The sequence below is a fragment of the Nicotiana tabacum genome, chromosome 15 (genome assembly GCF_000715075.1).
Source record: "Nicotiana tabacum cultivar K326 chromosome 15, ASM71507v2, whole genome shotgun sequence".
NCBI classification, from domain to species: domain Eukaryota; kingdom Viridiplantae; phylum Streptophyta; class Magnoliopsida; order Solanales; family Solanaceae; genus Nicotiana; species Nicotiana tabacum.
In genome coordinates this window covers 40,842,428-40,854,005 of record NC_134094.1, presented here as the reverse complement: position 1 = coordinate 40,854,005, position 11,578 = coordinate 40,842,428, and the positions used below count along the sequence as shown (strand labels likewise).

The window sequence follows — 11,578 nt, the reverse complement described above, 5'->3', positions numbered from 1 at the left end:
TTCAAAAAGTTCATTCAAATGATAAAGAGTCTCTCAATCAATGTTCCATTAGTTGAAGCTTTGGAACAAATACACATTTATGCAAAATTTATGAAGGATCTTGTGACAAAGAAGAGCTCAATGAATTTTGAAACTATCAAGGTCACTCATCAAATGAGTGCAATTGTGCACTCAATGGCTCCTAAATTGGAAGATCCCGGTGCTTTCACAATTCCTTATACAATTGGAAGTGTTGAGTTTGTTAAAGCTCTTTGTGATCTTGGGGCAAGTATCAATTTGATGCATTATTCAATTTTCAAGACATTGGTAATTGAGCAACCAAGGCCCACCTCTATGAGGTTACAAATGATTGATCGTACAATGAAGAGACCTTTGGGAGTAATTGAAGATGTCTTGGTTCGTGTTGGTAAATTTATTCTTCCGTAGTATTTTGTCATTCTTGATTGTGAAGTGTATTATGAGGTATCGATTATTATTGGAAGACCTTTCCTTGCTACGGGGAAGGCTCTTTGTGATGTGGAAGCCGGAGAACTCACTTTTCGGGTGGGTGATGAAAAAGTGGTATTCCATGTGTGCAAGTCTATGCGGCAACCAAATAGCAACAGGGTGTGTTCTTTTGTGGACTTGATGACCGATGTTATTATTGATGATACAAGTGTCACAATCAATGTTGGTGATATGTTGGAGGCCGCCTTGCTCAACTTTGATGATGACAAAATGGATGGCTTCATGGAATATGTGAACTCTTTGCAAGGAATAGGGTCGTACAATTATGCCCCCCGAAAACTATCCTTGGATCTTCAAAATAGGAAAAATCCTCCTACAAAGCCTTCCATTGAAGAGCCTCCTATCTTGGAGTTGAAGCCATTGCCTTCACATCTTCAGTATGAATTTCTTGGCCCTTGTTCTACTTTACCTATTATTCTTTCCTCTTGTTTGACTAACGTGCAGGTAGATTCTACATTGGCAATGCTACATAAGAGGAAAAAGGCTATTGGGTAGACATTGGGGATATTCGGGGAATAAGCCCCGTATTTTGCATGCACAAGATCAACTTGGAGGAAGATGCCAAACTATCTATTGAACATCAAAGGAGACTCAATGAGGCTATGCAAGAAGTTGTCACAAAGGAGATCATCAAGTGGTTGGATGCCGGGGTTGTTTACCCCATTTCTGATAGTTCATAGACTTCTCCGGTTCAGTGTGTCACAAAGAAGGGGGCATGACAGTGGTCACCAATGATAAGAATGAGTTGATTCCTACAAGAACGGTGACCGGTCGGAGAGTTTGTATGGACTATCACAAGCTCAACAAAGTCACAAGGAAGGATCATTTTCCACTTCCCTTCCTAGACCAAATGCTTGATTGGTTGGCCGGCCGTGCTTTCTATTGCTTTCTTGATGGGTATTCGGGCTATGACCAAATCATTATTATTTTGGAGGATCAAAAGAAAACAACCTTTACATGTCCCTATGGTACTTTTGCCTTCAAGCGGATGCCATTTGGGTTGTGTAATGCACCGATGACTTTTCAAAGGTGTATGATGGCTATCTTCACGGACATGTTGGAGGACTACCTTGAAATTTTCATGTATGACTTCTCGATGGTTGGGGATTCCTTCGATGATTGTCTTGCAAATTTGGATAAAGTGTTGGCAAGGTGTGAAGAAACGAATTTGGTGCTAAATTGGGAGAAGTGTCATTTCATGGTCGAGGAAGGCATTGTCCTTGGCCACAAGATCTCAAAGAATGAATTAAAGTTGACAAGGAAAAGATTGAGATGATTTCTAAACTTCCACCTCCAACTTTAGTGAAAGGCGTGCTGAGTTTCTTAGACCACGCGGGGTTCTACCGGCATTTTATCAAAGATTTCTCTAAGGTGGTAAACCCGTTATGTAAGATTCTAGAGAAAGATGCTAAGTTTCACTTCAATGATGATTGCATGAGAGCCTTTGAATTGTTAAAGTTCAAGTTGACAACCACTCCTATTATCATCGCTCCTAATTGGAGTGTCCCTTTTGAACTCATGTGTGATGCTAGTGACGTAGCGGTTAGGGCTGTTTTAGGGCAACACATCAACAAGATTTTCTTATCCAGTCTTCTATTCTAGTAAGACCATGAAAGGTCCCAAGTAAACTACACCGTTACGGAGAAAGAGCTCTTTGCCATTGTGTTTGCAATTGAGAAGTTTCGCTCGTACTTGATGGGTACAAAAGTTATTGTCCACACGGATCATGCGGCACTTCATTATCTTATGAGCAAGAAAGATTCTAAGGCTCGGTTTATGAGATGGGTGCTTTTGTTGCAAGAGTTTGATATTGACATCCAAGATAGAAGAGGGAGTGAAAATCAAGTGGCGGACTACTTGTCTCATTTGGAGGAGGATGGGAGGTTGCATGATGGCCTTGAAATCAATGACTCCTTCTCTGATGAGCAACTCTTGGCTATTTTAATGAAGCAAGTGCCATGGTTCGTGGATCTAGAAAATTTCCTTGTGTGTGGAATCATCCCGGATGAGTTCTCTTCAAACCAAAGGTAGAAGCTCAAATGAGATTGTCAAGATTATTATTGGGATGAACCATACCTTTTCCAGATTTGCACAGATTGGGTGATTAGAAGATGTGTACCAGAAGGAGAGAAAAGTGAAATTCTTGGGGCTTGTCATTCTTGCCATATGGTGGTCACCATGGTGGATCAAGAACTGCGGCAAACGTGCTAAGTTGCGGTTTCTATTGTCCCACTCTTTACAAGGATGCAAGTGATTTAGTGAAAAGATGTGATGAATATCAACGGGCCAGTGGAATCTCGAAGAAAAATGAAATTCCCCTCACCACCATTTTGGAGATTGATATCTTTGATGTATGGGGTATTGACTTCATGGGTCCTTTCGTGAGTTCTTGTGGAAACATCTACATTTTGGTCGCGGTTGATTATGTGTCTAAATGGGTTGAGGCCGTTGCTCTACCCAACAATGAGGCGAGAAGTATGGTGGCGTTCTTGAAAAAGAATATTTTTACAAGGTTTTGCACTCCGCGGGCTATCATAAGCGATGGGGGGGGGGTCACATTTTTGCAACAAGGCTTTCGACACCTTACTTGGAAAGTATGGTGTTACTCATAAAGTTACGACTCCCTATCATCCACAAGCAAGCGGTCAAGTGGAAGTCTCCAACCGGGAGATAAAGAGTGTTTTGTCCAAAACAGTGAATGCTAATCGGACGGATTGGTCCAAGAAGCTTGATGATGCATTATGGGCTTATCGGACGGCTTACAAAACACCTATCAGAATGTCTCCATACCGGCTGGTGTTCAGAAAAGCTTGTCATCTTCCGGTGGAACTTGAGCATAAAGCTATGTGGGATCTAAAGAAGTTAAATCTTGATTGGGATGTAGCCGCTAACTTGAGGGTCGCACATTTGAATGAACTGGATGAGTTCCAGTACCATGCTTATGCAAGTTCATCCTTGTACAAAGAAAAGTTGAAATATCTACATGACAAATATATTTGGAACAAAGAATTTAAGGTGGGTGATCCCGTATTGTTGTTCAACTCGAGGTTGAGGATGTTTCCCGGAAAGCTAAAGTCTAAATGGAGTGGTCCCTTTGAAATTGTGGGTGTGACACCCTTTGGTGCATTGGACTTGAAGAACAAAAATAATGAGGTATTCCAAGTCAATGGTCACTTGGTGAAGCACTATTTGGGAAAAGTTGGAGATGGTCACGTTGTGGCGGTGATTCATTTCAATTGATGGTATTCTGCGTCGTGCCGCGACGTTAAACCAGGCGCTTCTTGGGAGGCAACCCATGTTTCTTTTTCTTTTCTTTATTTCTTTTGTAGTTAGGAGTTATTTTTGTACTAACTTGATTTGAAGTGTGATGCAGGGATGAGTGTGCTTTACTGGAATTGTGCACAGAAATCTGGTTAAGTGTGGAAAGAATTACGGACCGCAATTGCATTGTGCGGACCGCACAGTTATGGTTGCTGCAGCAAAAGGAGTTCTACAGCCGCACAATTACATTGTGGACCACACCAATTAAAGGTGGAAAATGATAGCTCTATAAAGTTGGCCTATCAGAAAAATGGCCGATTTGCGGCCGCAACACAATTCTGCGGACTGCAAAACAAAAGGGCAACTAAGCCCCCTGGTAATAGAGTGCGGACTGCAATTGAAATTCTGCGGCCACACTCACTTCTCATTCCCCTGGGCAATCGATAAGTATAAATAGAGGCTAGGGCCATTGTTCCCATTTTCCCTCTCTGAGCACACAACTGGCACTAATTTGAAATATCTTGTTAAATCATCTGCCCACACGTCTGGAAACTGTTGATCACTCATTTCTTCACACTCATTCATTTGGTATGTTTCACAATCTTGTTAATCTTTTTCATTTAATTTTTAGATTTTTAGTAAAATTTTAGGCCATTTGTCTGTTGAATTTGATTGTACATACTTGTGGGGGTAAATCTGTTGTGGGTTAACTAGTACTTGCTAATTGTGGACTGGGTAAGTGTATTTTTATGCTTCTACGCCGTTTCCATATCAAAATTTATGCAAAAATTGCATTCCCTAGATAAATACACACACCGTTCGTAATTGTTGAAAATATGCGGCCGGACAAGAAATTGTGCGGTCCGTAGAAGTTGAGTCTAGGGTACTTTTGTAAGGAAGGGTTCTGCGGCCGCAAGAAAATTGTGCGGACCGCAGAAATCCCATTACGGTCGCAAAATAGCCAATTCTCTATTATCAGAGAGTTGGCATATTTGTGGTATCTGAGTTGCAGTCGCAAGACAAAATGTACGGACCGCAATCCAAATCTGCGGCCGCAAGAGCAAATTGTGCGGTCCGTAAGGCCTTTTCTACGGCCGCAATGAAATATGTGTGGACCGCATATCCCTACCCTGCAAGAATGTTTCAACTGTGTTCCTCACTGTATCTTCTGGTGTGTCCTTAGAATCATTATATGTCTGAACTTGAATTGCATCTAACAATCGCCTTTGCTTGGTACAGAAAATGGTTCGATCTAGAGGTAGAGGCGACACTTCGAAAGGAAGGGGTGACCCTTCTCGGGGACAAGGAAAGAGACCCTTACCCTAGTGCCCAACAACACGAAATCACAAAGAAATCAGCATCCGGCAAGGGGAGAGGTGCAGACCTTTCCGAGACCAGTTCTTATGCCCCATCTAGGGAAGCATTAGAGGGCAACTCAGCCTCTGTACATGAGTAGCCAGATATCCAGTCAAGGCCGCTGGGGAGGTATCAGCTCACAGACGAGTTGTCCATATCTCATAGCACTTCCGAGGGCTCGAAAAGTGCTAGTCAGGCTTCTGAGCCATCTACTACACCTGCCCCTGAGGCACCAAAGACATCAGTTCAGGACATCCCCGAGGATGGTAGAGGGGGAGATGCTACTGTTCCCGGCCTCGAAAGGTCAAAGAAGAAAGAGGTATGGGAGGACTATTTTGTCAGTTTGGCCGCCTTCACCAGCTTTCGTGAATGGTGGCCAGTGAGGTTGCTCCCTCTTGAGCGGAAGTTTCAGTTGAAAGATCTTGAGAGGTATAACCCAGCAACGTTGAGACAGTTTAGAGAACAAAAAGGGTGGATGTGGTTTACCCAGAGCGTGGTGGATGCTAAGGAGTACCTTGTCCGGGAATTCTACGCCAATGTGGCGCATATCCAGAAAGGGACAAAAGTGACGAAAGTGAGAAACCTCAAGGTACGATTTGATCAGCAAACATTGAACACATACCTGGGATTTGATGATTTCGAGCCCATAGAGTACTTATAGAAGTGTGCACTTGGGGATGCAGTTGGTCCTTGGTTGGCAGAGATTTTAGCAGCTCCTGGGCCACCGCCACCATGGATAATAACAGGGGTTTCTATTCACAGGAGTACTCTGAGCTTTGAAGCAAATGGGTGGCAGACCTTTGTATGCAGCAGACTGGATCCATGCCAGAATGAGACCTACCTCCCGATCCCTCGGGCAGTTCTAGTTGCGTCCATCATGGCTGTGCACCCTATCAATGTGGGTGTTGTGATGTCGGCCAACATCTCTGTGATCGCTCGACAAGCTGACACATCCTACCCGTATCCCAACACTATTATAGAGTATCTCACGGATGCGAGGGTAGATCCGAGGGACTTTGATACAAAGGTGCGGCCTAAGAAAAAGGGTCAGCCGTCTATCAGCACATGCCAGTCTGATGAGACATCGGTGGTAGTTGCAGAGGCAGTTGATTTTCAATCCACTTCGGCCGAGCCTTCATCTAGTGCCGCAGCTATGCCTCCACCACCATCTTCAGTTCCTACTGTAGTTCATGCCACAGGTTCCACCTCGGCTTTGAAGCCGGTGCCCATGCCTACTGCTCTACTTTCTGTGCTGCGAGTCTCCCAGACATTGGTGAGCCTCAACAACTGGATGCAGACAGCCAGTGCAAAGTTGTCTGACTTATCCAGTACTGTTTCATCACAGTCTTCTGTTCAGGCACCTTAGGTTCCCCCTACTGTGGAAGAAACATTGAAGAAGTACCTGCAGAACCAGAACACCATCATGGCCACCTTGGTATAACATGGGTTAGTCATCGAAGAACTGGGCAAAGAAGTCAAGAAATGAGAAAATTGCCTCAAGAAATTGGCAAAGTGTGAGCCAAGAAATGAATGATGGAGTGCTTAAGGAAGGTGTAACCACTCAACTATATTGTATCTTACCCTAATCCAAAAGCCTTCATTACATCCCGAAAAAAGTCCTATCTGATCCCGAGTCGAGTGAGCTTACATTAGTGGAGATCTACATGAAGGGCAAGCATATGGTACTTAAAGTTGTACTTGCGACATTCTCTTTAGAGAGATGAGTGAAACTTTCATAAATCTTTGGATTGTGCGCTAAAATTCTTAAGTAAGCTAGGCAAATGGAGAGTAGAGGAGGAAGAGCGTGGGATCCATAAGGACCTACATGAGAGTGTGAGAGAGAGAGAGAGAGAGAGAGAGAGAGAGAGAGAGAGAGAGAGCATCCTTGATGAGTAAAGTCAACTTTTGATGCTCAAGTGTCACATTAGAACTATATGTGCATAAATGTTTAACTTGTCGCCTTGTTGATAATACATAAGTAGTGTGGGTAATTGTTGGTCCCAACTGATGTGTGAATGACTCACCTTTGACTTGCTGAAATGACCCTTAACTTGTGGAGGTGGGAACTAAATTGTTTGCTTGAGGACAAGCAAAGACATAAGTTTGGGGGGACTTGATAAGTGGGGATTTTGACTACTTATTAGCGCCTTTTAGCTTGAGGACAAGCAAAGACATAAGTTTGGGGGACTTGAATTGAGTTCCCGAAACTAATAAAATGTGCAAAATTGTAGAAATGCTGAAAGTTGGACCCCCCGAGATGAAATCCGGCTCAAAGAGGAGTAGTCCAAGCACAAGGCAACAAAAGGTCACAAAAGCATACAATATACGGTCCGCAGAAACAATTGCGGACCGCAGAATTCCACCTGTGGCCGCAAATAAAGAAGCTAAATTGAGCAGATATTTGTGTAAATTGCGGACCGCATATGAACTGTGCGGCCGCAAGAGCTGGGCTAGGACTCAAGTTCAGAGAGTGTGCAAATTTTCAAGTTCCGAGTCCCTGTAAATTGCGGACCGCACAAGAATTGCGGCCGCAGAAGAAGTGCCTTGTGGCCGCAGACATAAATATGCAGACCGCAGAAGACTGATTTGCGATCGCAGTCATAATCTGCAGACCGCAGAAATGTTGCCTCGCGGCCGCAATTCAGAATTATGCGGCCGCAGAATCCCAGCTCCTGCCAGATGAAGAAGTCTGCGGACCGTACATGGAATTATGCGGCCGCAGAACCGCATGAGGGGTATTTTTGTCCGAGATTTTCAGACTTGTATAAATAAAAGAGTTCCACAAAATTAGGTCAAGTTTTGATATCAATAATTACTATAGCCGTTTTTCTTTGCCTCTTTTGGAAGTTTACTATATTTTGGTGTATTTTACAATAGATTTTATTATTTTAAGCTTACATTATGAGTTTAATTAGTCTTTCTTCTTCTTTTTCTTCAAACCCGAGCATGAGTAACTAGATTTTTACTAGGGTTGTGACCCAACCTTAGTGTGTAAACCTTATGGGTATCTAATTTAGTGCTTGTTTATGATTGAGTATTTTATTATTTAGCCTAGTTCATGCTCTGATTTATGGAATTAATGGTTACAAACATTAGTTCATGCATATTTGACTTAGTCTCTACTTGAGAAAGAGAGACTTAGTCTAGGAAAACTTGGCTAACAAGGAATTGGGTCAATCGAGAGATTGATTAACCCAATTAAAGGATTCAACCTAGATATAGTAATAACCCGACTTGAGCTTTTATCAACTGTATTGTGTGATACCCAATTGGTCTTGAGAAAGCCAAATTAGGCAAAACCACTCTCTGACCGAGATGTATTGAATGGGTAATTGAGAGTTGATAGCTATAATACACCCCGATCAACAAAACAAGCGTTAAGGTCTTTATCCCATTAGGCAAATACCTAGGCAATGGTCACAGCCTTAGGCATTTTACCAATTTGAATAGCCTCAAAAATAACTATTCATAGTCTTCTTTCTTTATTCTGCAATCTTTAGTGTAAAATTAGAAATAGAAACAAAACCTTTTTGTGGAAGTGCAAATCAAGATAATTTAATCACGTGCATTAGAATATATACCCCTAACTCCCATCTTAGCTCCCTGTCGATTCGACCCCGACTCTTAGTTGGATTTTATTATTGCAAATGACTATTTCACACTTCTTTTGAGGTGTGCAATTGGATGCGATCAACGCCTGAACAGCTCAATCATCCGCAATCAGAGGGAGGTCCATCCGTTCCCTTTGAAACCTCGATACGAATTCCCTGAGCATTTCATTATCTCTTTGCTTTACCTTGAAAATGTCTGATTTTCTGGTCTCGACCTTGATGGCACCGACATGCGCTTTCACACAGGCATCTGCAAGCATGGCAAAAGAATCAATAGAATTTGGGGGTAAGTTGTGGTAACATATCATTGCTACTTTGGACGGGGTTTCCCCGACCCTTTTTAGCAAAACCGACTCGATTTCGTCATCTTCTAAGTCGTTTCCTTTGACGGCACACGTGTAGGAGGTCACGTGTTCATTTGGATTTATGGTTCCATTATACTTCAGAATTTCGCGCATGCGAAACTTCTTCGGGATTGGCTTCGGTGCCGCACTCGGAGGGAAAGGCTTGTGGACAAATTTCTTGGAATCCAGGCCTTTCAATATCGGGGGCGCTCCTGGGATTTGATCAACTCTGGAGTTATAGGTCTCCACTTTTTTGTCGTTGGCCTCAATTTTCTTCTCCCCCGACTCCACCTACTTCGTCAGTTCCTCAAGCATTTTTATTATTTCGGGGTTGGTCCCGAGCTCAGCTTCACCCGGCCTTTCTGTGGCTTGCTCACTTCTTCGGGTGTTTTCCCGTAATGATTCGGACTCAACTCTACTGGGGGCGCGATTTTGATTTTGCAGCTGTGCTATCGTCGCCTGTTAGGACTGTAATATTTCGAAGATCACCCGCATATTGATTCCGTCGCCTTCACCTTCGGGCGTACCTCGAGTCGTAGGTCGAGCTCCTCCACGAACGTTGTTCTCAAGGTCGGTCGGCAGGTTGGCATCGACGGCCACATGCGAGTTGGCGTCAACTGGGTCTACAACCGGAACTCCGTTGGGATTAGTAGGGGGCACCTCGTTGCTAGGCACTATATTGTTGTTTTCGCCATGATGGCCAGATTCAACGTCAACGTTCAAGTGAGCAGACTAAGAGTACATTTTTAGGTTGACCTGAAATTAAAATCTCAAAGAACAAGTGTAAAACAGAGTGTGTTATGGAAATTTATATCAAATTACCACTATTATCCTTAGCCCCACGGTGGGCGCCAAACTGTTTACCCTTAAAAATTGATAACAATTGAATTTATATGCGATTTTAAGGATATGTGGACTAATTCAATACAAGTGATTAATAACGTTAGATGAGCGAATTAAAGATAGAATAAACAGCCAAACCAGTAGTAGCATTGAGTCCGAGCTCGGTTATGAGCTTAACAATTAGCTAACCTTCGGTTCGAAGCCAAGCACTTATGATGAACTATGAGCAAAATTAAGGACTTTGAGTCACTTTTAGGAGCAAAGAAAATATATGCATATTGCCTGGATATGCTTGTTACAGTGTGTCTATAAATTGCCTTGGTATGCGTGTTACATTGTCCGTCATGAATAATAAGCTTCCCCCTTGATTTAGTAGGGGAGTTTTACCCTAAGTACAGTTCTAAGAAAGGTAAAATTCTTCCATTTTGCTAATCACTGATTTTCTGCCAATACGAGTCGAGATTCACGCCGTGATATCCGGTTGGGCACGGATATCAAGTCTCTTTGTTAATCATGCGCGGTCATTTGGTAATGCTTTCCGAGGTCTTGGAACTCGAACCGGATCCGGGGGGCGTGGTCTCGATGACTCTGAGGGCAGGTGTTTTGTTCGGGCCTTGATACGAGATGCTCCTGGCTTCGATTCTGATTCCTTATAGTTACGTCATTGCTTCGTTTGCCCCACTGAGAAATTGAGGTGCTTATTAGCCTCTGTTTTACCGTATACACTACCTTAATTACATAAAAGTAAGTACTTCTAGAGTTAATTAGTTTGGTCTTTTTATGTGGTACTTCCTCCGTTTTATTTTACATTAATTGTGTGAATGTGTTTGTATGAGCATGGAGTTTAAGGAGTTTAAGGGGAAAAAAAAGAAACTCAGTAAAATGAGTAAATTAACAAAGAGAAGCAACAAAATTATGGAGGGCAAGAGAAAAATAAAGAATAGAAGCAAATAAACCAAACGAAAGATACAAATTATGAAACATAGAGTAGTGACAAGAGGGGGCAAGGACACGAAGCGGTCTTCAGTCTTCTTGATGCAAGGAAGAGGCATTGCCTTTATTGAAAAGAAAGAAAACTACGGTATGTGAAGTTACATGTCTAGACACTATACAACTTGGTGTAACTAACGATGACAATAATGAGAAATTACAGAGCAGCCAGAGCAACCATGACTTCGGCAATCTCCATTATTGTTACAGCGCATTCGATAGCATGCTGGTGGGCGCAGCTTGCTTGTCACTAGTTCTATTAATGTTGCCGCTTCTTCTGCAAGTACCTCTTCTTCCATGGCTTCTGCTAATTCTATTCTTCGGCACGATGCAACTGCAATAGAGTTTTCATTAACCATCAATTTTACACTCGTAAATTAATATATCTATGGTAAGGACATTAAGAAACATTTATACACATATAGATTAGTTAATTGGTATCACACAATCTACTAAGAACTTATTGAAAACAAACCGAGAGAGAACTAACCAATGGCAAACAAGAGGAGGAGGAGAGTAAAAAGAGCAAGAGGAGTTGACCACTTGGATGCCATGTTTCTAGTCTGTGTAAATGCGCTTAGAGGTCCTCCTCCGGACTTTATAGTATAATAGTTTATGTATAAGTTGGATCAAAGTTGTGTTTTTTTGGGGGGGAGAGGGGGACGG

The 11,578-nt window shown here is 42.6% G+C and overlaps 1 long non-coding RNA gene across 1 annotated transcript; it reads right to left on the bottom strand.

The window, feature by feature from the left end:
- Nucleotides 1-10,873: 10,873 nt before the first annotated feature.
- Nucleotides 10,874-11,578, bottom strand: LOC142169887 (uncharacterized). The gene is made up of 2 exons (XR_012699520.1): nucleotides 11,403-11,578; nucleotides 10,874-11,246 (listed from the first exon to the last, which is right to left on the bottom strand). It is a non-coding gene; the product is annotated as an uncharacterized LOC142169887 (long non-coding RNA).